The sequence below is a fragment of the Musca autumnalis genome, unplaced genomic scaffold, assembly GCF_047663935.1.
Source record: "Musca autumnalis isolate F117 unplaced genomic scaffold, ASM4766393v1 scaffold_2, whole genome shotgun sequence".
Classification (NCBI taxonomy): Eukaryota; Metazoa; Arthropoda; class Insecta; order Diptera; family Muscidae; genus Musca; species Musca autumnalis.
Window position 1 is genome coordinate 116274405 of NW_027411755.1, and position 26838 is coordinate 116301242.

A 26838-nucleotide genomic window follows, 5' to 3' on the forward strand; every position below is an offset into this window, starting at 1 on the left:
CAAACTTAATATACCCTCCATACTATAGTGGAGGGTATAAAAACACAACAAAACCTCTCCAATATTTTTTCTGGTTGAGCACGAGAATGATGGGAGAATTCCTGCATCTCAGATTCTCTGTGACTAGTGCATACAAATTATATATTTTCATGGAATAGAAAGAGCATGTTGTATAGAGGAAAAGAGATGGCAGTAATTTTCGAAAATATGCCTGCCTTGACTTCCCCTGTTCGAATTCTTATCAAGTACACATCTTCGCATGAGAACAACATTAAGCAAATAATTATATTAATTCATTGTTGCTGTCTCGGTCTCTTTCCCTCTAGTGTTGTTGAATGTCTCATTTTAGTAAGGGGAAGAAGACTTGAAAGAAACAACAACAATGTGTGGATACACACAGCGTACAAAACGTAAATTGCTTGTCCGGGTTAGTTGTACGGGATGCTTTACTGCGCGTTAACTCTGTACTGGGCTGCAGAACGCTAAAACAAAATTCGTCTTATGAATTTCACACACACACTCTCTCGATTAAGTTTCAATATGTCCATCCTGCTTCTATTGCGAATTCCGTAAGACGCGCGTTTAATAAATATCGTCACATACGTTCTCAAATGGATTAAAAAAAAAACAACAACCAAATTAAAAGAAAAATTCAAAAACTCAACAACCAAAAACAAATTCTCGAATTTATTATTTTAATTTTTTTATGTTCAGTTTTTTAACAATAACAAAATTCTTGGTCAGGTATGAAAAATTTGGCAAACAAAAGTGACAGATGTCAAGTGATAACAAATTGGTGAAAAATTTATGAAAACCACAAAAAAAAGTCAGCTTGGCCATGAAAGTCAAATAAAAATTAATTCAAGACCACATAAAAAGAAACGACAAAAGTAGAATCAACAACCGCAAAAAGTACACACACATAAACGCCCCATTTATCTTCCCCCTTAAATCTTTGCACAGTACCGTAAAACAAACCAACGATTCATTCAAAGGATAACCAACCAAATAACAACAGCAACAAAAAGAAAATAAAGTTTTAGCTCAAACCAAATTAACTAAAATCAAACAAGGAAAATACAAATTTTCAAAAAAAGAAATATTAAAAAGCAAAGCACTATAAAAACAAATCATTTTTGGAATATTAGAAATTGTTTACAGAATGCTTATTGTTATGGCAGAGATTGGTGGCCATTTGGCTCACCAGATTCCCCTGAACAATCACAGTCAAACTGGATTACAAACATCTTTGTTGACGAACCAGCACCTGGATTTGGATTTGTCATGGCCATGATGTGATAAGTAAGTACCAACAACATTTGTGTTTTTAAATGGTTTTTTATAGATTCAAATAGAATGCCTGTTCCAGAACCTGCAAATTTATACTACGATAACAATTGTTCCTTTATGTTATCAAAAATAGTAAAAATTAGCAGATTCTTGCAGAACACGCTAACAGCAATCTTTCGAAAATATATGCCTGTTCCAGAACCTGCAAGAATCTACACATTTTTAAAACGATAAAAAATTTTTCCTTTTTGTTATCGAAAAAAATGGTAAAAAGTTTCAGATCCTTGGAGTTTTGGAACATACCATATTCCAATGAGATTGAGCCAATAAGTTGCCGTCGGCAAATTCGCATAGATTTTGGCTTTCGTAATATTTTGCACAAACTTAGTTTAAGTTCGAAGATGGTCCACTCCTTCCGGTGCCTCCCCAACAAAAGTTCGAAAATGTTCGGAAAATTTGTGCGCACGATAACTCTTGAAGGGAGTAACCGATTTGGTCCATACTTTGCCCATCGTAAAATGTGTACCAGACTTAGATAATGTTTCAATATAGGCTCAATCGGTTCACTCCTTCTGGTACCTCCCACACAAAATTTTGGAAAAGTTCAGTTTAGAGCCATCTCTCGAATCGCTCTGATTTTTGTTTTAGCAACTTGTATTGAATGCCCTCCATACGACGGTACAAGTTTAATTAGGGGCAAGTCCATACTTCCTGAGAAAATTGCCTGAAAGTTGCAACAAATTTTATGTGAGGTGGTTGGAGCGCAAGATAACTCTCGATCGGATCTGCCGATTGGGTCATAAATTTGGCCTTAGTAATATTTTGTACAAACATAGTTTAAGTTTGAAGATAAGCCATATCGGTCCACTCCTTCAGGTACCTCCCCCACAAAAGTTCAAATATATTCGGAAAATTTGTTCATACGGCAACTCTTGAAGGGAGTGGCCGAATTGGTCCATACTGTACACATCCTAATATATCTGCTAGATATAGATCAGGTTAAAATATGGACTATATTTGTCCACTCCATCCGGTACCTCCCACACAAAATTTCGGATAAGTTCACTTTAATACCTGCTATCGAATCACTTTGGTTTTTGTTGAAGCAACTTGCATTCGATGCCTCAATTACGATGGTAAACGTTTTTTCACGGGCAAGTTCATACTTGTTGAGCAAACATCCCGAAGGGTGTAAAAACCCCCATATGTAGTGGCTGGAGATCCACTTCCATAATGGTCAATGTAGATCCATTCCTTTTAGTATTTCCTCCGCAAAACTTTTGATCTCTAATCCTAATGAACATTTTTGTCGGCTCAAATGCCCAAAATTTTTAAAAACCCCTAAATACATATGTTTTTTGGGAAAAAATGTTTCAATATACACAGGCTGAGGGTATATCTCTGTTGGCAAGGCCGACTGATACTTTTTTACTTGTTTTTGTTTTAAGAAAACAAAATTTACTAAAGGAGTGGTAAACTCGTAATTTATAGTCCTCATTTGCAAGTTTCGTGATGTCAACATAATATTTGTTCCCATTCTAAGCATTAGTAAATGCTTCATCGAGTGTGTATTTGAATTATTCTACCAGTTCTCGCGAATTTGAATACCACTTAAAAGAAAATTGACATATGTAGCATTTCCAAATTAAATGAAACCTTTTTAAAATTGAATGAAACTTTTTCCGAATTAAATGCAACCTTTTACAAATTAAATGAAACTTTTTCCAAATTAAATTAAACCTTTTCCAATTCAAATGAAACCTTTTCCAATTCAAATGAAACGTTTTCCAAATCAAATGAAACCTTTATTTTTATAGAAAGAAATATTAAAATCAAATCAGTTTTTAACAGGTTTTCATTCATAATTCATTGGTTTTTTGCTTTCTCATATAAAAAAATTTAATAATTACACTGTGCTACAGTGAAAATTTGCAGGGGTTCTGATGCATAAATTCGGTATTGTGGGAGTCCATGGAAGCCGAAAATACCTTTGGTTTGTTTGGGTCGCTTCGTGTTTTGTTTTTATAACGGTAAATGTAGTGAAAAACGGGGTTTCATGGATTTTCAATTTAAAACGGACATAACTTATTTTTTCCACAACGGACTTTTACAGTTTATTTTTTATTTAAAAAGTCTTTCGAACAAGCCATAATTTTTAAAAATCGGGTTACAAATGGTTTTATTATAGTGATTTAAGTGTGATAAAAACGCATTAAAAACAGGAAAATTCTTTTCCTCACGCTCTAGGCTGCGTAGAAGACACCAAACTGCGTAATTATTTACTTTTGTCAAAAAGAAAATTTAGTAAGCTTTACAAAATGGGGAAAACCAATGAAATCGGTTGAATTGTGCATGTGGAATTTTCATTGGACATGGTCATTACATAATTGGAGCAGTCCTGTTTAGTGAGCTGTTGCTCAATCACGTCAACGATATTACGATGTAATGTCTGATCGCGTAGTACCACTCTGGCACACAATTTAGTTTTTGAATATGCCTTTACTATTGGGTTCAACATTGCTGAATTTGGCATTCAAAACTTAAAATTACGCAGGTTTAATTCTATCATTATGTGTGTTCGTTTACTTATTAAGTTATTGCATAAAAATTATCCTGAAAAACACTTTTCAAAAATAAAATTGTGCGCCAGAGCAGTACTACGCGATCGGACAATAGATCGTAATACCGTTGACGTGACGATTTGGAAAAGGTTTCATTTGATTTGGAAAAGGTTTCATTTAATTTGGAAAAGGTTTCATTCAATTTGGAAAAGGTTTCATTTAATTTGGAAATGCTATATTTTGAAGATCTTAGCCGCATTTTCAATTTGAAACTTTTACCGCCATATCCCCCAAGATTGAACCCGATAGTACGACATTTTCAAAAAATATAAAAAAATATAATTTATGCGAAGTATCCAACACCTCAATCAACAGTCCAGTTTTAATTATGCAATAGATATGATAATAGGGATATGATACTATGTCATGAACCACTTCATTAGAAATAACATATAGCCCTGGTTAATTGAACCAATTTTTTAAACCTAAATCCTCTCTTTCGGATTATTTGAGTTTAAACTTCGATATTGGTCAATAACAAGTAAAAAAGTATCAGTCGGCTTTGCCGACAGAGATATACCCTCAGCCTGTGCAAATGGAAACACTTTTTTCACAAAAAACTTATGTATTTAGGGGGTTTCAAAATTTTAGTCGTATGAACCGACAAAAATGTTGATTAGGGTTAAAGTTCAAAAATTTTGCGGAAAACGTACTTAAAGGAATGGACCGACATAGACAATGGGGGTGCCATAGGGGGTTTTTTAACCCTTCGAGCTGTTTTCTCAAGAAGTATGGACTTGCCCCTGAAACAACTTTTACCATCGTAATTGAGGCAGCGAATGTAAGTTGCTTCAACATAAATCAAAGTGATTCAATAGCAGGTCTTAAAGTGAACTTATCCAAAATTTTGTGTGGGAGGTACGGGATGGAGTGGACAAATATAGTCCATATTCGAACCTGATCTATATCTGGTAGATATTATGAGAATGTGTAAAGTATGGACCAAATCGGTCACTCCCATCAAGAGTTATCGTGCGCACAATTTTTCCGAATATTTTTTAACTTTTGTGGGGTAGGTACCTGAAGGAGTAGACCGATATGACTTATCTACGAACATAAGTAAGTTTGGAAACAATATTACGAAGGCCACATTTTGGCCGGAATCGGCATTTCCGTTTGAGAATTATCTTGCGCTTCCACCCATAAACATGGTGTCATAGGGTTTGTTATTCAACTTTCAGGCTATTTTTTTCAGGAAGTATGGACTTGCCCTTGAGGAAAGTTGTACCTTCGTATAGGGGACAGTGAATACAAGATGTTACAACAAAAACCATGGCGATTCGAGAGCAGGTCCTAAACTGGACTTTTCCGAAATTTTGTGTGGGAGGTACTCGAAGGAGTTTACCGATTGAGTTGATATTGGAACCTCATCTAAGTCTGGTAGAAATTTCATAATGTGCAAAGTATGTAGTATAGTAAACAAATCGTTTACTCCCTTCAAGAGTTATCGTACACACAAATTTTCCGAACATTTTCGAACTTTTGTGGGGGAGGTACCGGAAGGAGTGGACCGATATAATCCATCTTTGAACTTGAACTAAGTTTGGACAAAATATTACGAAAGCCAAATTTTGGACAGAATCGGCAGATCCGTTCGAGAGTTATCTTGCGCTCCAACCACTACACACGGTGTCATAGGGTTTTTTGTAACTTTCAGGCTATTTTCTCAGGAAGTATGGACTTTCCCCTAATGAAACTTACAGCGTCGTATAGAGGACAGCGAATACAACTTGGGTAAACAAAAATCAAAGCGAATCGAGACCAGGTCCTAAACTGAACTTTTCCAAAATTTTGGGTGGGAGGTACCCGAAGGAGTGGACCGATTGAGTCCATATTGGAACCTCATATAAGTTTGGTAGAAATTACACGATGTGCAAAGTATGGACCAAATCGGTTATTCCCTACAAGAGTTATCGTGCGCACAAGTTTTGTGACAATTTTTGAACATTTGTGGGGGAGGTACCTGAAGGAGTGGACCTATATGGCCCATCTTCGAACTTAAATCGAATCTGGACAAAATATTTCGATACCCAAAATTTGAACCGAATCGATTGATCCGTTCGAGAGTTATCGTGCGCACCAGCCTGCCAGACAGACAGACAGACAGACAGACAGACAGACGGACGGACGGACATTGCTAGATCTACTCAAAATTGTTTGAAACGGATATCGTACAAACATACTTGGGGTCTAAAACCATTATTTCTATGAGGCACATTTTTGGTCGTATCAAAGTGTAAATACCCTCTTTAGCCTAAAGGCTGAGAGTATAATTATTAATTAGTATTTAAATGAAAACCCGTTAAAAATTAATATGATTTTAGTATTTCTTTCAATAAAAATAAACGATTCACTCAATTTGGAAAAGGTTTCACTTGAATTGGAAAAGATTTCATTTAAATTGGAAAAGGTTTCATTTAATTTGGAAAAAGTTTCATTCAATTTGGAAAAGGTTTCATTTAAATTGGAAAAGGCTTCATTCTATTTGGAAAAGGTTTCATATAATTTGGAAATGCTATATATATATTTTTTTTAATTTCTTTATTTTGGTGATAACCTAAAGACCAAGAAAATAAAAAATTATATAAACGAATTACTTATATTCCTGGACTATCTGAAAAACTTTGAAAGTCTAAGATTTATATATGGATAAATAGGTACCAATTAGCTGAAAAAATTGAACAAATCCGCCAAAATATTATTAAGTAAAACCAAAGGCAAGCTCAAAAAACAAAACAGGTGCAATCTAGTTTATAAGATAAAATGTAACGGGATTTTGTTAAGAATGTAGCTGATAGGAAACTAAATATTTTCCGTTAATTTAAAAATTTGAGTTTCTATTAAGCTGTTAGTTCATTTGAATTATTTAACAATAACAATTACACGTAGAATTTTCTCATTCCTTCAAGTTCTTTCTTTTCATGTTTATCTTGATATACATTTGTTTTCGTTGTACCCTTTGTGTTTGTTGCATGGATTGGATCTAGATGTTGCCAGATCTTCTGTCTAGAAACATCAGGAACAAGAGGCGATTTGAATAAATACAGGGTAGTGGCGAGACAATGAGTTGTGTTTTAAACGTCAACCTGAACAGTCGGTTAAAGATGAAGTAAAGGAAAGCTGTGTGCTTACTAGATTTAAGCTGTATGCTTAGTAATTACTGTCGGTTCTGAATAAGTGTAATAAAATAAATAAAGCATTGTAGAAACGTAATCTAAAACGAACTCTGTTTTATTTGGTACAAATAGTTTCGGGGAGTAAAACAACGTCTACACGAAGATTAGGTAAACCTAATTCCGTAACAATATACTGAAAGGTATATGTTGGCATAACAAAAACAAAATTAAAAACTACACTTCCGCACATAAGTCGGATTGGAAAATGGAGAAACTTTTAGAACAAAACATTGCACCAGCAGTACATTTCACATTGACTGGACATATAGATAGGTACACATTTAGACACAAGATAATAATTACAAACGACATTAAAATTAGAAGTGTTTAATATAATAAAATGTCCCGAAGAATGAACTATAAAAAAACTAAATACATAAATGGGTGAATATTGCGAAAATACTTGTTTCTGTGTCCCGACGCATTTAAGGTTAAAAATATTGAAAAAAATTAATTCTTAGAAATGGAATAAGTAAAACAAAATTTCCTTAAACGAGACTCGAAAATCAAAAAATTGGTCGAAAGGTGCAAATTCTCATTACCGTGGCATGTCCCCAGTCGTTTTGTGATCAAAAAATACTGATATACATTAATATTTCAAAATATATTATATAAATAAGGTAAATATCATTTTATTTTTTAAATTATGATTTTGAGACATTTTAGTCGTGTCCCTATTTTTTGCCATTCCCGTGCGCCAATGTGTTTTTTAAGAAAAAAAATGCTTTAACCCTGTTTTTTTGTTTAAGTAATCTGTCAATGACATTTCCCGTTTATTTTAAAGATAATTGACAGAAGTGAAAAATATAGTCAGTTGTTTGAGAACTGTTGAAGTGTTTAGTGTTTTTTGTGCATGTTCCCGAAAATTTGTCATTACCGTGCTGAGTATCTTTCTCGTTATTTATATTATAATTTCCAAATTTATGGTAATGGTGTATTCATTTCTTAAGCCTTCGTTGAATTAAATTATATTTTCTAACAAATTTTGAAGATTTCCACATTTAAAACCAAGAATGATCACGTTTCCCTCATTACCGTGACACTCATTACCGTGCTTATTTTCTAACTACGGTAATGACATAAAAAAGGTCCATCGCTAATTAATGCAAAAAATTGTCTTATAAAACAGTATAAGCCGAAAAATGTTTATTTAAACCCATTTTCGTACTTTGCCGATTTCGACCCCAAAAACAAGTCTTTTCGCAATATTCACTCATATATGTAACTACATATATAAATTCTTTTAACATACAATTTTAAAATTAAATGAAATATAATATTTAAATATTTCTTTTATAAGCATTTTGGCATATATAAAACCATTCCGACAATCTTTCAATATTGTCTATGATTTTTAGTTGGTTTTGCTGCTGTATATTTTAAATAATCGAAAAATATATAAACATTCATTTGAAACAAATTAAATAATTCACTTTATGGGCATTAAACATCTGGACAAAAAAACATCGATTGGCACACACAGACAAAAATGGCCTCTCTAACATATGTCCCAAACTTATTTTGCAGCAAACATATATTTGTTTGCAAGCAGTCCCAAACATAGCATATGTTTGGGTCCTGCAAACAAATATATGTTTGGGTACAAACAAATACAAACCCAAAAGCCACAAAAAAACAAACACATGCACCAGTGGGCGCTTTCTGAGAGCAACGGAGCGTAAATGTCAATGTAAAACACATTGAAATGTATACTCACTTGCTCCCAGCAAGCGCTCACTGGCTGTTTCTAACACATAGGTGCATACAAAATTCCAAGGAAATACAAAACACACTTTAATAAAACAAAAACTGAATGAAATAAATTATAAAAAGTCGCACTTTTAAAAAGAAAAAAATTATATAGAAACATCGTTGAACGCTTCTTCTTAGTTGTGAAATAGAACACATGTTCTTCAAAGTTGAAATCATCAGCGGGAAATCGGCACCTGGGATCAAATGATTATATAATGTAATAAATAGGTACATCCATATTTCAAATATACATATGTATGTATATATGTATATGAAAAATGTATTGATGTAATTAGCAATATTAAATGCGATTTCTTCCTTGTCCAATAAAATATTTCCATTCACCTTTTTGATTCAATTATAAAATGTATTGGACATTTAATTTACTAAGATGCACAATTTCTTTAAGAAAAGACAAAACACTGATTTATTCACTCACTTTACCGTCTTTACTCAGCGATGTTCTCTAGAACACTGATGAAAAAGACCAACATATTTAATACCATTTTTTTCTTTTCCTCTTCGCTTGCTACGTTGGTTAACAACCACAATGCACGAAACACACGTGTTTTACGCATTACACCATGTACACAGCTCTTTATTATAAACCAGAATTCCGCAGCTGCGAGAGCCCTGTTGTTACTCTCTTTGACAAAAATCCTCTCCACCCATAAAAAATATGTTCTAACATAAAAAATATGTTGGTACATAAACATATTAAATTGAGATATGTTACAAAATGTTGCAAACATATATTTGCTGGGACACAAACAAATTATGTTTGCAACCAAACATATTTCTAACATATATTTTTCTGCGTGCATATTTGTAGTTCTACTACTGCTTTGATACAACTTTTCTATTGGCCATACATTTCGCATGAAAAAAGTATTAATAAAAAGAATATTGACACATAAATTTAATTTGTTTATTAATAAGACACCCACTTCTCTTTCTTTCCATGAGTAAAATAAATTGCAGCATGTCTTTACTTCTTGGCTTTCCACAGAAATCATAATAAAAATTGTATCCAAATTATAAAAATATTTGCCAGCCGGCCATACATTGATAGATCGCTAAACAGATTAACCTGATTGTAAAAAAAATATAAAAACAAATAAACATAAATTACCAGAAAAAAACTTACCGTTTTCGTAGTTAATTGCAGCAAATGTTTTAAAAATGTTCATTGATATTTTTTGTTATTTTACATCGAATGTGCGTATGTAGACGTGAGTGAATGAGTGAGTGTGACCACGATTTCGATGATCATTTAAATTACTCTTGATTTGGTGACATTAAAAAAACGGGTTACTGTCTGGCGGTTGGTAGTCATTTGCAAAGTTGTTGTCAGTAAAACAGCCAGACTTTGTTGTTTGTGTTTAATGGCAATTTTATTGTTGTTATTTTCTTACTCTTTTCTTTTTTGCGTCAAAAGTTGAACGACATTTTTATGTGAACAAATCTACACTAATTAGCTAATAATTACAAAATAAAAACACTGCAAACCAGCAACAACAATAAATAATAACAAGTAAGAACGGAATTAAGTTCGGTCGGGCTGAACTTTTTATACCCTCCACAACGAACTTTATTGAAGTGAATAAGAATAATTAGTTTCCATTCGTTTATGAAAATACTAAGTACTTCCTCTTATTGCAGGATTAGTATATCCCAAGTGATAATACTCCTTTCAAAAGAACTCATATGGGGCGTCATCGTAGTTCTTTCCAAAACATTCTGTATGAAAAATTTTTCAAAACACGAAAAGTCGGAGGGAACCTTTCTTTCTTTAACACTCTCCACCAAATGTCAGCTGTTTTGGTGTTTTAATAATACTGAACCTTCAAAATATCGAAAATCGGGAGGTACAGTTCTATGGGCGCTATATGAAGGCGTGCACCTATATCGACAAAATTCAAATTTATACCTCAACGAAGACTAAGTACAAAACTTCAGCCGTTTTGGTGGATATTGAGGCCATCACCTTCAAAATACAGAAAATCGGGAGGCGTAGACCTATACCGAGACATTTCAGGTGGAATGTTTAATACCCCCAACAAAGACTAACTACCCAATTTCAGTGGTTTCGGTGGGATATTGAGGACACAACCTTCAAAATACCGAAAATCGGGAGGTATGAAAACGTGGACCTATACCGAGAAATTTCAGGTGGAACGTTTAATACTCCCAACAAAGACTAACTACCCAATTTCAGTGCTTTCGGTGGGATATTGAGGACACAACCTTCAAAATACCGAAAGCCGGTAGATACCGTTCTATGGGGGCTATATGAATTTGGGACCTATACCGAAAACTTTCAAGTGGATAGTTTTGTACCATCAACGAAGACTAAACAACAAATTTCAGCCATTTCGGTGTTATAATGAGGCCTAAACCGTCAAAATACCGAAATTCGTTCTGTGTATGCTATATCAAAACGTGGACCTTTATAGCCCACTTTCAATACCAAACTTCTAGAAAAAAATACTTGATTTCAACAGACGGACGGACATGGCCATTTCGACTTAGAATTTCATGCTGATCAAGAATATATATACCTTATAGGGTCTCCGACGAATATTTATATGTGTTTCAAACGGAATGACAAATTTATTTATACCCTTCATATTATGGTGGAGTGTATTAAAAGAATAAAAAATATTAAAGCTTTGTTGTTCAGTTTAGTGAATAAATAAAAAACCAGTCATTTCACAACATGAATAAAGTTCTTATTAATTTTCTCGTTTAGAGTTGAGCTTGATAATCGGAAATTATTTGCAAGTGATAAAGGAAAGCCAAGGACTCGAACCCGCATAGTCACCAAATTACGTTACCTGGTTTCACTGGTGGTAAAGCAGATCTTCGGACGTATCGACTATGTAATGGCTTCTCTGTCCTAGAACTTTTCGTTTTTCAAATGCAAATGTGTTTTATACATTTACGCGGATATTTGGCCGCTGAAATGTATTTTCTTCACGACAAACGCTTTTTTGTGCTGCCTTTGAAGTTATGAGTTTTGGCTTTGAACACTAACACGCCCTGACAACATTTTTTTATATGTTTTCAAGGACGTGGGTACAAATCCCTACCGGGCTCAGCCTGTGTTTTTATTTTTTGAAATTTTGCCTGTTAGGGCGAATATCATTTTTAATGATTTTTTATTAATTTTCTCGTTTAGAGTTGAGCTTGATGATCGGAAATTATTTGCAAGTGAAAAAGGAAAGCCAAGGACTCGAACCCACATAGTCACCAAATTACGTTACCTGGTTTCACTGGTGGTAGCAAATGAAATAATTCGAAATTCAATTGGAATTCTCAAATCACAAGGGAAATGTTTCAAATTACAACTGAAAAATATTCGAATTACATGTGAAAAGGATGTAGTTACCAAGCTTTGCCTTCGCCTGATAAAAAAAAAAACAACATATGCCTGATGATCGGACTTAACCACCCGTAAAACGTAGCATAATGGTTGCATGTGTGGGACTTCGGTAGACTCCTAATTTTTCAATGAACCTCTTATGACAACTCGAAAGAATTAAATATCATTTTCCAAATTGTGTATAAATCAAAATTGTATCTGAGTAGCATTAGGGCAGCTGCCAATTTATTTTCTATTTATCTATGTAATGGGCAAACAAAATATTACAAATATTTTGTTTAATTAGTTCAATTTGACTTTTTGCTGGCAATCTATTTGTTTATAGTTCCATCGGTCTGTCTGCCAGTTCGTCCATTTACCTGTTTTGTCGAATGATTATGTGGTTGAATTAGAAAATAAAATCAATTGTTATTGTTACTGTTGCTACTATGTATAATAATTATTATTAAATAGTCATATCACCCAAAAACACCATTCGGGAATAATAAAACGTTTTTGTTATTGCAACATTAAAAGTAAAATTTGCATTTTATTAGCAATTTAAATTCTATGCAATTTTTTTAATAATTACATTTAATTTCCAAATAAAATTGCAGCAATCACAATTTGTAATGTGTGTAGGTAGGTTCGGTCGATTCATTTGAATCATTATTTGTGTGTGTTATCAAATAATGGGAATTAAATTGTTCTTTGTTTTTTAAATATATATTTATAAATGGTCTAATGGCAATGTTAATTTAGATTTATCAATAGCATAGGTATTTATTTATTTTTAACAGACAAATCGTTAAAGGTCAAGGAAACTTTTTGATTTGAAGATAAGAACCGTAAGAATATGACCTTCTTCAAATAAAGAAGCCTTGCGGTTATGACTTGATATTACAATGTTATCGATTTTGCAGTCCGCGTCTCATTTGTCGGCTTACCAAATTAGATTTATATATTATTGCGTATTTGAAGGAATCGAGTTCAACAGTCCAACGCTCAATCAACTGAGCTATCGAAGGTGATCGAGGGGCTATTATATGTAAACAATCGCTTATTTTTTTGTCTCAGGCGACACAACACGCAGTGATACCTCTTGTATATACTTGGTATGTTCCAGAACTGCAAGAATCTACTAATTTGTACAATTTTTTCCGATAACATAAAGGAAAAAATGTTATCGTATTAAAAAAATAGTAGCTTCTTGCAGGTTCTGGAACAGAGCAATTGTAAATACTAGATATAAGTGGTCATAAGTATTAGTTAGTAAAACGAATTTTACACTTGCACTTAAAACAGGGGTTTTGGGAGTTTACGTCATTTATTTGACAGATATTGTATGGAATTGACAACCTAAATGATGAATGTTTTATAAAACATGTTAAATGTAAAATGCGTTTAAGTTTTTAGTTTAAGTTTATAACATTTTTGGATTGGCTCGTTTTTTAATAATTGAATTTTTTTGGTGCAAAATTAATTTGATGATTGTTAAAATACATTTAAAATGTGTTACAGCTTATCTCTGCGGCGTCAAATTATTAATGATTATTTAGTAAGCCATACTGTTTGCGTTGAGGAATTGAATCAATAAACATGGCCTTGGACAAACGAAAAAAGGAATCGAGTTCAAATTTGAGAAATGCATTAATAAAATGTATGCAATAGTAATATTTTATGCCCATTTTATATAAAATCTATTTTAATTGCTCAACACATAATTTCTGAGATTTGGCATTCTATTTATTTAAAATATATTTAACCGTTTTGCTCTTTTAATCGATTTGATAAATAAAAAACGGTAAAGCTCGAAATTGTGCTTAAATTTAGAGATATTGCTTCTGCTTATTTTACTATATATGCATGTACATACATTAATTTTTAATCCAAATATAATCAAATACATTCAGTTGCTGCTACCTTAAAATACAACAATAGCAGTGTCTTTTTACGTGATAATTAGTAATAATTATTACTAATGTTGCAAATTTTGACAGTTGTATAAAGGAAAAGTTGCTGAAAAAAATGTTTCAGCAACATTTAGTAAGTAAAAAGACACACCTAATATTATAGAAGCATCTTGGTGTATTTTGAACTCATTTCTTGCTTTCCATTAAACTTTTCCATAAATGTTCTACATTATACTCCATTCAACTAAGTATATTTATGGTATTATTATTTGTTCATTCATGAACACACACAGAAACATAAAATACATAAACAGACATTGTATTTCATTTCTGTGTAGTGCAAATTGTTGTGTACATAATAATTTATAACGATTTAATTATTATTTATTGAAAAGTGCATTAGTGCTTTATTTATAAATGTATAAAACTTAATTAACATTTATTTACAAATTTTCAAAAAATTTCTCTTCAAATCACATAAATAACTAATCATAAATCTTTGAAATGTACATACATTAATATTCTATTTTTGGTTTATATAATAGATCTTGTTTTATTTGTCATTGCCAGCACAGGACATTTGTAAATACAAATATTAAAGTGTTTGTGTGTAAGATGCCACCGAATAATCCCAAAATATGATAAGAAAATTATTAAGCAAGACCTACAGTTTCTATAACTTAACCAAAATGGAAATACTATAATATTCTTTTGTTTTTATGAAGCTGGAGTGACATAATGTTATATGATATAATGGTGTATTAATGTGCATATTATTTGTCTAAACAATGCATTATATCAATTCAACTTTATTGAGCAGAAAAATAATGGTAAAGTTTATAGGTAGTTAATTTTCATGCAAAAGGAATATTTAAGCAGGAATATTCCAGAATTTCTTTTTTATTATTTAATATTTAAATTAGAGTTAACTTGTTCCGAAACGAACTAGTTCAAAGGAACTATTCCATAAAGGAACGATCGGTATTATGTCCGATTACCGTTCTTCTTGCTCTTCCTTTTCATTTAGTTCAACAAGCTTATAAAATTCCATATTTTCGATGGATTGAAAGAGTTACGGTCTTGTAATAATAACAACATGTAATATTTATAATTTCTTTAAATAAATTGATTAATTAATTAGTTCACTATAATTAATTATAAAAAACAAATTATTTGAAAGCTTAATCAGAATCTTGTATGCCAAAAAAATCAAGTAAACAAAATTCTAAACACAGCTGTCACCTTACAGATTTGCTCAAGTCCACCGACGCAGCCGGTAACCCAGCCCCCCAGGGGGCCCTCCCCATGAAATGGTAAATTTGTAGACATTTTTTGTATATTTTACTCACAAAAGTTCGAATTTTGTCCATTAGTACCACCCCCTCCCCCCTAAATGGCGCCGAGATGCATTTCTGACTACGTCCCTGCTCAAGTAAAAAACAAAACCAATTCTATGCCTGAGTTATTTACCTCACAACTCATCGTTTCTGTGCCCTTTTAGTAATTTCGTTAAAGTTCACATTTGAAAATCACGGCAAGAGAAAAGGAGGATAGAGAATTAGTGGACCTACTAAAAGTTAACTTTAGTTTTTCATGGATGAATTGTCCACAATTGTAACCCAGTTTGTACGTAGTAGTCGTATGTACATGTGTGTGCGTCTGGTATACTCAACGTTTTGTTGCGAAAACAATTTACATGAAAAATACATTAAAAAATGTTTACTCACATACAAAACTTAAAGTTGTTTTTGTTTTCTTTTCATTGGCATGCTTTTTGTTGGGCCTCATTGTCGTCTTCATCGCCGTGGTGTTTTCAGGGGGAAAACAAATTTGGAAATAAAACAATATGAAAAAATCCCTCTAAATAGAATGAAAAACAATAATAAACAATAATAGAAACTGAAGAATAGTTAAAAAAGTTTTGCTAAGAAAATCAAACAATTTTAAATTAAACTAATTTATTGAAAGTATTTTCGTCACAGCTTCTCAAGGGGGTCTTTGAGTATATTCTATTAGGCAGCATAAACAATTGTGTAATTAAATGAAATCAGCTGGGGATTCAAATTCTATGAATTTAATAACTAAGGCTTAAATAAGAACACCACCCGCGGTGCAATGGCATGCACACCCACCTTGCAAGCTAAATGTCTGGGGTTCGATTCCTAGGTCAGACAACATCTCATTTTCAACAGTGGCAAAATACCCCTAGTGTAATGTTGGCGACATTTCCTGAGTATTTGTGCCATTAAATAAAAAGTAGGTCCCATATCATTGAGCAAATATGAATCGGGGCGCACTCATTGATATGAGAGAAATCTCCCTTGTCCCTTCTGGAATGTTTGTGGAACATTATACTATTAATAATAATTAATTAACAATTAATACATAATTAGTTTTAATAAATTAAACTTATCTCTGCAATCATTAGCCAAAATCCAAATTTGTTTGGCCTTATAATAATTACTTGGCCAACCAATTTTCAAGCAACAATTTTCCCTTTTTTGCTCTACAAATTCACACTTCCACTATCATGGAACCAGCAAAAGGCAACTGAATGGCTACTGTATTTCTCATTTACAACGCCTCGTTGCAAAGAACAGTAGTCGCTTTTAACGATAAATGATTAGAAGATTTAGAGTTGTTCACAGCTCTAGTTTTACAGGGTATGAATACACACTTACATAAGTATATTTATTTGTATATCATTTTCACAAAATTACTGTTATCAATTGACCATAATCAAGTTGTTGCTTTTGTTATTAATCGCATGGCAGCTGTTTAAATTGGCGCTGAATTTTGGAGTGGCATATTAAAGTGTCAGCTGTTGTCACATGTTAGGCTACCGTTTTTGCGGTCTTAATATTCTTTCATTCGTTCGCATTAATTTCAAATACTATAATCACGCTCACACAAACATACATAAACATATATACATATCGCTCATTTACTCAAAAAGTGGCATAACTCAAAAAACGCGTTTTCTGAGTTAGCAATTTCTATTTTTTCTACGACTTCTACTTTATCTTGTGTCAAATTTTCATGCTGATATCTCTAAAACTCGACGAGTTACAGCTCATTTACTACGAGTTTCGCATAACTCAACACAAACGTTTTTGGAGTTTATGAAGCACTAAAACACTTCAAATCGTGCTTTATCTTGCACAAAAATTTAGCACTGATATCTGGCTAGCTGCTTGCAAAATATGGTCCAAGTAGTTATTTTAGTTTTTGTGTAATAATATTTTCAAGTATAGAAGTCAAACTTCAATCGCCAACTTAAAACGCGTTTTTCTCGAAACTCGATTTTTTGAGATGTGTCACTCTTTGAGTAAATGAGCGATATGTACATACCTATGTATTTACCAGATAATGATATATTAACCATGTGATATTAACTATCATCAACAACCAAACCAAATAGACAAAACCCATGCGGAAAAATATTTAATTTATGTTAAGAAAAAACAAGAGGAAACAAAACAAGAAAAAGTGAACATACAGGCATGAATACATAAATCAACGTTGGCGCTGATGTTACAAAAAGCCTCAAACAAAAAATAATATAAACGACCAAACAGGGAGTACTTCAAACAAAAACACACCCATACACAAGTAATTAAAACAGGACAAAAAATGCCCACATTTACAAACACATTTATATTAGGGTTATGAATTTTTGACTTTTTTTTCAAAAATGATTTCCTGTAGCGAGAATGAATGATCTACTGCCTATTAATGCCAAAAATAACGTTCATTACATTGAATTACACTGTGCCCTTGATTAGTATATTAAGAACCCAAAAGGAACCCTTAGGTCAAGTTTCTGAGATATCGCGTGATGAATTTCTTGATTTTTCCGCTATAATACTTGGGAAAATAGCTTCATATCTCTCTTTGGGGTTATTGTATCTTCGTGTTGAGAAAAAATGTCACTTTCGTCCTTTATTTCTTGAACCGTAGTAGAAGTACCACAAGATGAGATTTTTCAACATCCAAATATTCTACAAAAATATTGCTCAGAAGATTTTAGGTACGGTTCTCTTTGGCAACTAATCAATATTTTCCCATTTTCATTGTCTTTTTGATGTTGACTCGGTCTTGGTTGTGTGTGAGCTTTTTCATCGAATCACCTTATAATTAAGATTTTATCTAATCTTAGGCAAAAGCTCATTAAAATGTGATATAGGGATATGAGGTTGTAAAAAAGTCATAACCCTATTTTATATGCTACATTTGCCAAAAAAAAAGGATCCAACTGTGTTCAGTGTATTTTTTACAACCATAAAAAAGCAAAAAGCCATGAAATACATACACTTTGGAAAATTTATTGTGATGAAATTTGTATTTTTATTTTTTTTTTTTATTTTTAAAATTTTCAATTCGTCCTCAGTATTTTTAAAATTGTTGGTTGAATGTGTGTTTGTGGTTAAAAGTTTGCTGCATACATTTAAGAGTGCCTACGTATTTGATTGCAAGCATATCCCAATAAATAATCCTAAACAAAAACAGCAAATCTTGATTTAAGCTGTCAAAATACACTTTTGTTATTGACAGTATAAACAAAACTACACAATTTTGACATTGGAAACTCTTTAAAAGTTCAGATGTGAGTTAAATTTAGAACTTATGTTGGAATTCAAAATCCCAAACTAAACAACAGACTATTATAAATATAACCATATCCTTTATTAACGTAATATATCTACTGAAGAATGAATTTAGTATCGTTAGTTTTTATTATTTTGTTTTTAAGTAATTTTTACTAATGTATATAGAATGAAAAAGTAAAAAATTTAATTGAATTTATTTATTTACTTAATAAAACTATGTTTTTATACCCAAAAGTCACGATACATGATATAATTTCACCTTTTTATAAATATCATTTATAACGACTATCGCTTATAGCGTCCGATTTTGGTGTCCCTTGACCGACGTTATAAGCGACTTTGACTGTATTTTTGAATTGTAAAAAAAATCTGAACTGGTTTCGAAGTTATCAGGGTTTATATTTTTTAGTTGTGATAGCATCATTTTCAGTGACACCCACTGTATGTGGCCGATATCTGCTTTAACCGAATATAATAGTTGGTGGTGGGCTCACCTATAAAGCCCACCTTGCACACTGAAGTTCGAGGATTCAACTTCTGCTCTGTCCATGATTTTTGAGAGGAGGGAAAATGTTCTGCTCCTTCTAGGGCTGCTACATATGTAAATATTTTTACTTTACAGTCCAATGTGCGATGCGCACTGTTAGGAGCTTACAAATTGAATTTAACAGTAAATTTTTCAAAATTAGTATAGCTTTGAAATTTATTGATTCGAATACTTAATTTTAATTAGCATATTTCTATTTTTCTAAGTTTATGTTGAAAAAACGTGTATAAGTTGCATCAAGTATATAAGATATTCTAGTACTATGATTTTAACATCAATTCAAAAATTTTGTTGCTCAGATACGACACCTTCTCTTGGAAGTTTAGTGCATTTCTAACTAGAAATACATCTATCCGGTCAGAGGGGAAAATGTGAAGCAGCCTCCAAATTTCATCCTCGCCTAATTGAGGCCTCATGCCAAGACAAGACCTAATAATCATTCTCTCCCATTGACGGATTCTCTCCAATTGATGAGAGGAGATTTCATAGCATACCGGGAAGGCGTATGTGTATCATCATTGGTGTATCATCGATCATATGTATGGTGCACGATAAACGAGTACCATAAAAACCTTAGAAGCACCTCCGAGAAAGCTCGTTGATTCAAAAAAATCCTTTAGGTTATGTTTTACACTTACATCAACATTTTTGTGAGTGTAGTTGTTGCATTTACTAGTTTATACAATTTTTATCCATAAAAACAATACAGGCACTTTTTATTTTATGCATTTGCGCCCCTTCTTTGTGTTGGGGATTATGGAGAATCTGTTTGTTAGTTATTTGTAGAGCCGTTGTCTAATTGTCATGGCATGTTCCGGAACAGAGATCCGCAAAATGCATATAAAAGGCACACTCTCATGCCTTTTCCCAAAAGCGAATAGTGCAGTGCCTTGCACATAAAAAAATATGATTGTGCCAAAAGCAGACTCACCAAAAAAAAAAGATTCACTGCTTTAGTGCGTGCTTGCTTGCTTTTACATTTGTAGTCACACGATTCGCAAATGCAGTATGCACAGTACTGCATACCACCACACAGTATTGTATCATCTTCTGTTTCAATAAATGAATACATTTGCAAAATTTCGCTTTTTCTTTGAGTTTCTTTAATAATACGATAAACACCAATATTCATATTTGGTTTTATTGTCTCAACATTCATTTTTTTATGTTTATTAACATGTAAAGTTGAACAGAAATATATACTGCTTTTTGTAATGCAACGTGCTTTTCCGAAGGCAGCGTGCACAAAAAACGAGCTCTTTTAGTGTGTTGTGTGTGTGGCATTGGCACACTCTCATGAAAGAAAATGCAAAGCAAGCATTAGCATTAAACATAGATGGCAATAGCAAGCAATGAAAAAGGCACGAAATAGCGAATATGCATTAAAAGCGAGTGGCATTTTGCGGACCTCTGTTCCGGAATGCCACACCCGCATATTGCGTGTAACCAACCATACACTTCCCACCAAAACCACCAATATTCACACCCAACAACAACCGAAAGCAATAATAACATTGTAATAGGCGCATTATTGTTTTCATATGAGAGAACGCAAGGTGTTTATTAAAGGTATGCCCCCGGCGGGATGCCATAAAATAGGCACCATAAAGCTTTGACAATATTTGATTGCTTTGGAAAATTCTAAAAGAGATTCCAATTGCCACATGATGGACGAGTCGTTAGTCCCACAATGAACTTCACCATTAAATTGTAGGCCATATGCAGATACGCCCACTTTTGTTTGTTTGCAAAAGATCCTCGGTGTAATACCGGGAAAACAACATGAAAGTTAATATTATTTGCAATTTTTTGCTGTTCTTGTTGAACATGAGTGAACAAAATGGTAGACAGTAAAAACGTGTATGCCATGTGTATTTATATATAGCCTTTTCATATTATTTTTATGGTGGAGAAATGCATGTCGTATGCAATTTGAGCTGTTCAAAAGATAGTGTAAAATAACCAGCATCGCGGCTGCCCAGTTTTCCATGGATATCAAACAAATTTTACAACGGGACAAGAAGATGTAGGACCATTTGGAATTTTCTGGTCTGGTTTATGGCAATCGTAAATCATGCCTCAAGATATTTATGTCAGCACTCATGTATTCTATGTGAATACAACATGCGACTTTTTTCGGTTCTCGGTGTAAAACACTCACAGGACAGACAGATAGAGAGAAATCTGTGTACAAATGTATGTACTCGTATATAACAAACGAGTACATCATATGCTTGCTGGCTAGCTGGCTGTTTTTTGCATTAAACATTCGGTCTGATTGCAACATTGCAACAAAGAGTAAGTACTCTGGGTACTCACTCGTACTCTCATTTGTGTGATCTACCATCCATCTACCCACCATTCTTATCAAGTCGCATACAACACCCACACATTTTCTCAAACTTTTGGCTGCTTCATTCTACGGTGCAATAAAATATTGCAAGTGTCGTTGTCGTCATTGGGGAAGCAAAAAAAAAACAAAACCATCTTCAAGGCAAAGAAGCCAACCAAGTGTTACATGTTTTAAAAGACATTCTCTGGTGAATAAATCATTATTACTGCATTGCCAACACTTTTACAAACTACAAGAATGTTATGAACTTCTTTTCTCCTTCACCTTTGTAATATATGCGTATGTGATTTCTTCAAAATTTTTCTTCCTTTTTCGAAATACTTTTACCTTGTAACAATTTTGTTATGAACTATATATCAGACAAACAGGCATTTTATAGCTAAGTATGTCCTATGAGAATATTTATACCTCGCTAGGAAGATGTTGAAGAAGATTCTATAAGTTTTGTTGTCTGTTATATGTCGTAACTTGTGCTTCTGTGTAAATGTTCGAAAGTAGTGTGGTTATGTCAGGTAATTTAGTGTCAAAATTTAATTTATTCGACATTATGTCATATTCATCATGTACTATTGTAATGCCAGGTAACTAACAAACTAATTTTGTCATGGCATCGTAATCATCGGAAGCCACAATACCAAATTGCATAGAAATATACATATAACCGTATACAAATTTATATATAGAAAAGTTTCAAGAAAATAGAAAAATTGCACTATTTGTTGTAGGAACTATGAATATCAATCAGTTGAATATTTTAAGAATATTTTATCGTATTTTTCAGGACGGAATTTTGCTTTGTCGATGCCAAATTATGAAGGCCAACGACGGCGTTATTACAGATCGGCTCTGGCATTGTTTTATAATTTGTCATTTGCAAAGCGAGAAAATGAAGCCCAGTGCTAAAGGCCTGGGTACATAAGCTACCTCGCCTGATTGCCTCCTTCGAAATAGGCCAAGCCAATACAGAAATGAAGGAATGGAATAGGCCAAGCCATCTGTGAAATGAAGGAATGGAACCATATCCAGCTCATTCGTTTATAACATTCGTTTAAATCAACTCGTTCATTTAGTTCCTCTCGTTCATGCATCTCTTCTATTTTATAAGGTTGAACGAGTGAATAAAGTTCACTCTATCTACCTCTTAAATTAAAAAATTAAAGAAACTATAGTTTAAAAAACAGAACGATGAAAACATTTCGCTATTTTTTCATACTAACATGATTCCGTTGGTGAATTCGATTCAAAGGAACGATTCATCGAAATGAACAAACGGAACTATATCCAGCTCATTCGTTTATAACGTTCATTTAGCTCCTCTCATTCATGCAGCACCTCTATTTTGTTAAACAGAATGAGCGAATGTAGTTCACCCTATCTCCTTCTTACATTAAACAAGCATTAAAGTATTAGTCAGCTGTGCTGACGGAGATATACCCTTATTCACTGACCAAAAACAAAAAAAAAACCAACACAATAATTATGCCGCATATAAAATATATTGATTTTGTATCCCGAGTTTGCTTTAAAATTCATATGTACCGTAATGTGGGGCTATACCAAATCATTTACATATACGAAACATTTTCAGCAACCAAATCATACGGAAACGAAACATTAAATTACGTTAAACTAAGTTTGGAAGAATGTGTTAGAGTTATCTTGCACAATAGCCATTTTAGTTTGTGCCGGCAGGGTTTTGGTGCTTGGGCCATTATTTCTTGAAGTATTGACTTACTGCGGAAAAAATTTACCATTGTAAATGAGGCCTCTCTCTTAAACTTCACTTTATGAAAGTGAAATAATAGGTTAGGTTAGGTTGAAACGAGGGGTGATGCAGGATCACCACATGTCCGTGTGGACATACATCTAAGCCATAAAGGAGGCCTGTTGTGCTCTCTAATTTGTGTTCAGGATAAGGTTGTATATTTAGTGTGATGATCGTGGCATAACTGTGCTACTGATTTAAAAAATCTGAAAAAAAAATAAATTAACAATTACAAGATGATTTTGACCCCATCACAGCTTAATATTTTTGAAAATATTTTCAAATGATTTTATTTACAAAAAATTAAACTGCTGCACCTACGAGGGCGGTTTGGAAACTTCTTAGCCTATCAATGAAAGAGAATAGTTAGTTTTTCAAAAATATTTTTATTTTTCAAGATAATCTCCTGAAACTTCAATACACTTAGTCCAACGCTTTTCTAGCAATTCTATCCCTTGATTAAAATAGCTTCCTCAAGGTCTTCAAAATAGTGGTTTACAACTGTAATTGCATCTTCATTTGAAGTAAAACGTTTGCCAGCAAGGTTTTTTTTAGGTTTGGGAACAAGTAAAAGTCACTTGGAGCTAAATCAGGAGAATAAGGTGGGTGGTCAAGCAACTCGTACTTTAATTCGTTGATTTTAGCCATTGTTAAAACACTCTTGTGCGCGGGTGCGTTGTCTTGATGAAAATTTTTTTTGTGTTGTAAGCCAGGACGTTTTTCTCGAATTTGTACATTTAATTGATCCAAAAGGTTGCAATAGTACTCTGAATTTATTGTTTTACCCTTTTGCAGATAGTCAATCAATAAAATACATTTGAAGTCCCAAAAAAACCGTTGCCATAACCTTACCAGCCGATTGAATTGTTTTTGCCTTCTTTGGGGCACTTCCTCCAGCTTCAGTCTATTGTTTGGATTGTTCTTTTGTCTCTGGAGTATAGTGGTGGATCCATGTCTCATTAACAGTTATGAAACGACGCTTAAAATCCATTTTATTTCGCTTAAAACGATCCAAACAAGCTTGAGAAATGTTCATTCTTATGCGTTTTTGATCGACTGTTAACAAATGCGGCACCCATCCTGCAGAAAGCTTTTTCATCTGTAGTTCTTCATGCAAAATTAAATGGACTCGATCATTTGAGATGCCCATGATATTAGCAATTTCACGCACTTTTATTCGTCGATCATTTAATACCACATCATGCACTTTGGCTACAATTTCTGTTGTTGCTGCTGTTTTTGGACGTCCACTACTTGGTTCATCTTCAATGCTTGTACGACCACGTTTAAATTCAGCAACCCAATTTTTTACTGTTGCATATGAAGGAGCACTTTCACCTAACACATTCACCATATCATTATGAATTTCTTGTCCCGATAAACATTTTTATGTAAATATTTAATGACAGCACGCATTTCTAATTTTTCCATTGTAAAAAATTGCGGATGCGTCTTTTTTGAACACCTGTTTCTATATGAAGGAGTTGCCAGATCGAAACAAAACTTAACATGTGTTCATAACAGAGATGGAAGTTTCCAAAACACTTAACTTTTTCTGTTTATACCGCGCTTTTTGTGCTAGGCTAAGAAGTTTCCGAACCACCCTCGTAAATCCAAAAAGTAATATCTTGGCGTAATAAAAATCACCTCATTGTCCCAAAGCATCTCAAAATCCAAACAAAAAATTAACCATCTACAAGATAATTTCCCATGGAATGAGTGATGTTGAAATGTTAAACTTTGCTCAAATGAAATGTATACGGGTTCTTGGCTCAGTGAATAGTGTTGTTGTTCTTTTTATTGTGGACTATTATTTGTGAGCTTTAGGAATTTGGGATTTTATGGTTTAAGAGATTTGTCCCCAGAAAGGTGAAAATCAGATAAACATTATCAGCCCAAGAATTTATGAGGTGCGCTTCAATATCTTTATTGAAACAATTCGCTGAGCTATGCATGAACATGAAATAGAGTAGGTACGGCAATATTTTGTATTTGGATACAATTGCTATTTATGGCAATACCACCAAATACCGGACGTGGCAAATAAACTATTTTGTAGATAGGTTAATAAATTCTTTAAAGGAGGTGCAATAAAACCTTGGGAAGATGAAAATTTAAACAAAATAAGAGGCTATAATAACTACTTTAGTTTGCCACTCAGACTAGTCGGGGGCCACCTAAGAAAAAATTCCTTGTGACTGTCGCCAATATTCAAATTAAATACTACACAAACCTCAATAATTCTCTCCCTAAAGTGCACACAAAACTAATCCAAGTCTTTCGAATTGAGAGATGAAATTTGAAAGTGACAGTTGCGGCACAAAAAAGCAATCCTGTCTGCCTTTGAGTATGTACTCCAATTGACATTCACTTCAATTGGTTACACAATTACGCCTCTTTGAGGTGCACCAAGTAGTCTTTTTTCATTCCTCAATTGATCCTATTTTCCCAGCATGATCAGATAGCTTCTGTAAACGTTGTTTGTGGCTATGGTATATATCCCGTAGAGTTTTTCAAAAAATAAAACTCGTCCTCTAGAGTTTCACACAGCTGGAAGTTTCATTCATGAACATATTTACGCAGCTACCTACTAAACCTTAAAAAGTAAACAAACACCTACACGTGAATCAGACAATCAGACGGACAAAAAATGAATGGCTCTGAAATAAATTTGTTTACCTCGAGCCGTATAATTACGGCTTAACGTCACAACAAAACAATTCAAATGACTTCAGACAGTCGAATATGTGTGTGTCAGAGTATTTATATCCTTTTTAAATATTTACAGACAGTCATATTTTACTTTCTTCTTTAATGTTTATTTTGACAATTGTTGTAGTCCTCGTCGTCTTAAGGATACTTAATCCTCTAAACGAGCCAGCCATTGAACTTGATGACGACACTCATAGATTAGCGAGTACTTGATGCCGTCTCGCCACCAATTCGATAGCCATTGATTCGTTATGGATATTTTAATATTTGTTTGCTTATTGGCTTGTTAGAATATACATACATTCATATCCTTATTCGTTGTCTAGGTTTTCGTTCTTGGCTATTTGTTGTAAATTCACCAAAAAGAGGCTTGTAATGACCTTTAGTGTGGGCGTATGAGTTTCTAATTGCCTTTCTGTTGGTTGTTGCTTCACATTTCATTACCTCTTTCATTGAGCGCGAGACTATCAGAGTAAATATTTTGAAATTTGAAATTTCTTTTCGTTTAATAATTGATTAGCGTTGAGAGTGGTTAGGTTCATTAATAAAAGATTCTAAATGTAATTAGATTCTAACTTGCTAACAAAGGTCAATATTTTCGCACTCCTATCACTGGAACTAGTAGATATATTTCCGAAACTGAATAATTGGCCTTCATAGAAACTAATTGTTTAGCATAAGTGTTTCTGAAAATAGCCTCTCACATACTCCCAGCTTCCCTAGTCATTTCTAAAG

At 33.2% G+C, this 26838-nt stretch overlaps 1 pseudogene; it reads left to right on the plus strand.

Moving 5' to 3' along the window:
* Positions 1-473: 473 nt before the first annotated feature.
* The window catches only part of LOC141393045 (insulin gene enhancer protein isl-1-like), a 92144-nt pseudogene continuing 65779 nt past the window's right edge, over positions 474-26838 (plus strand).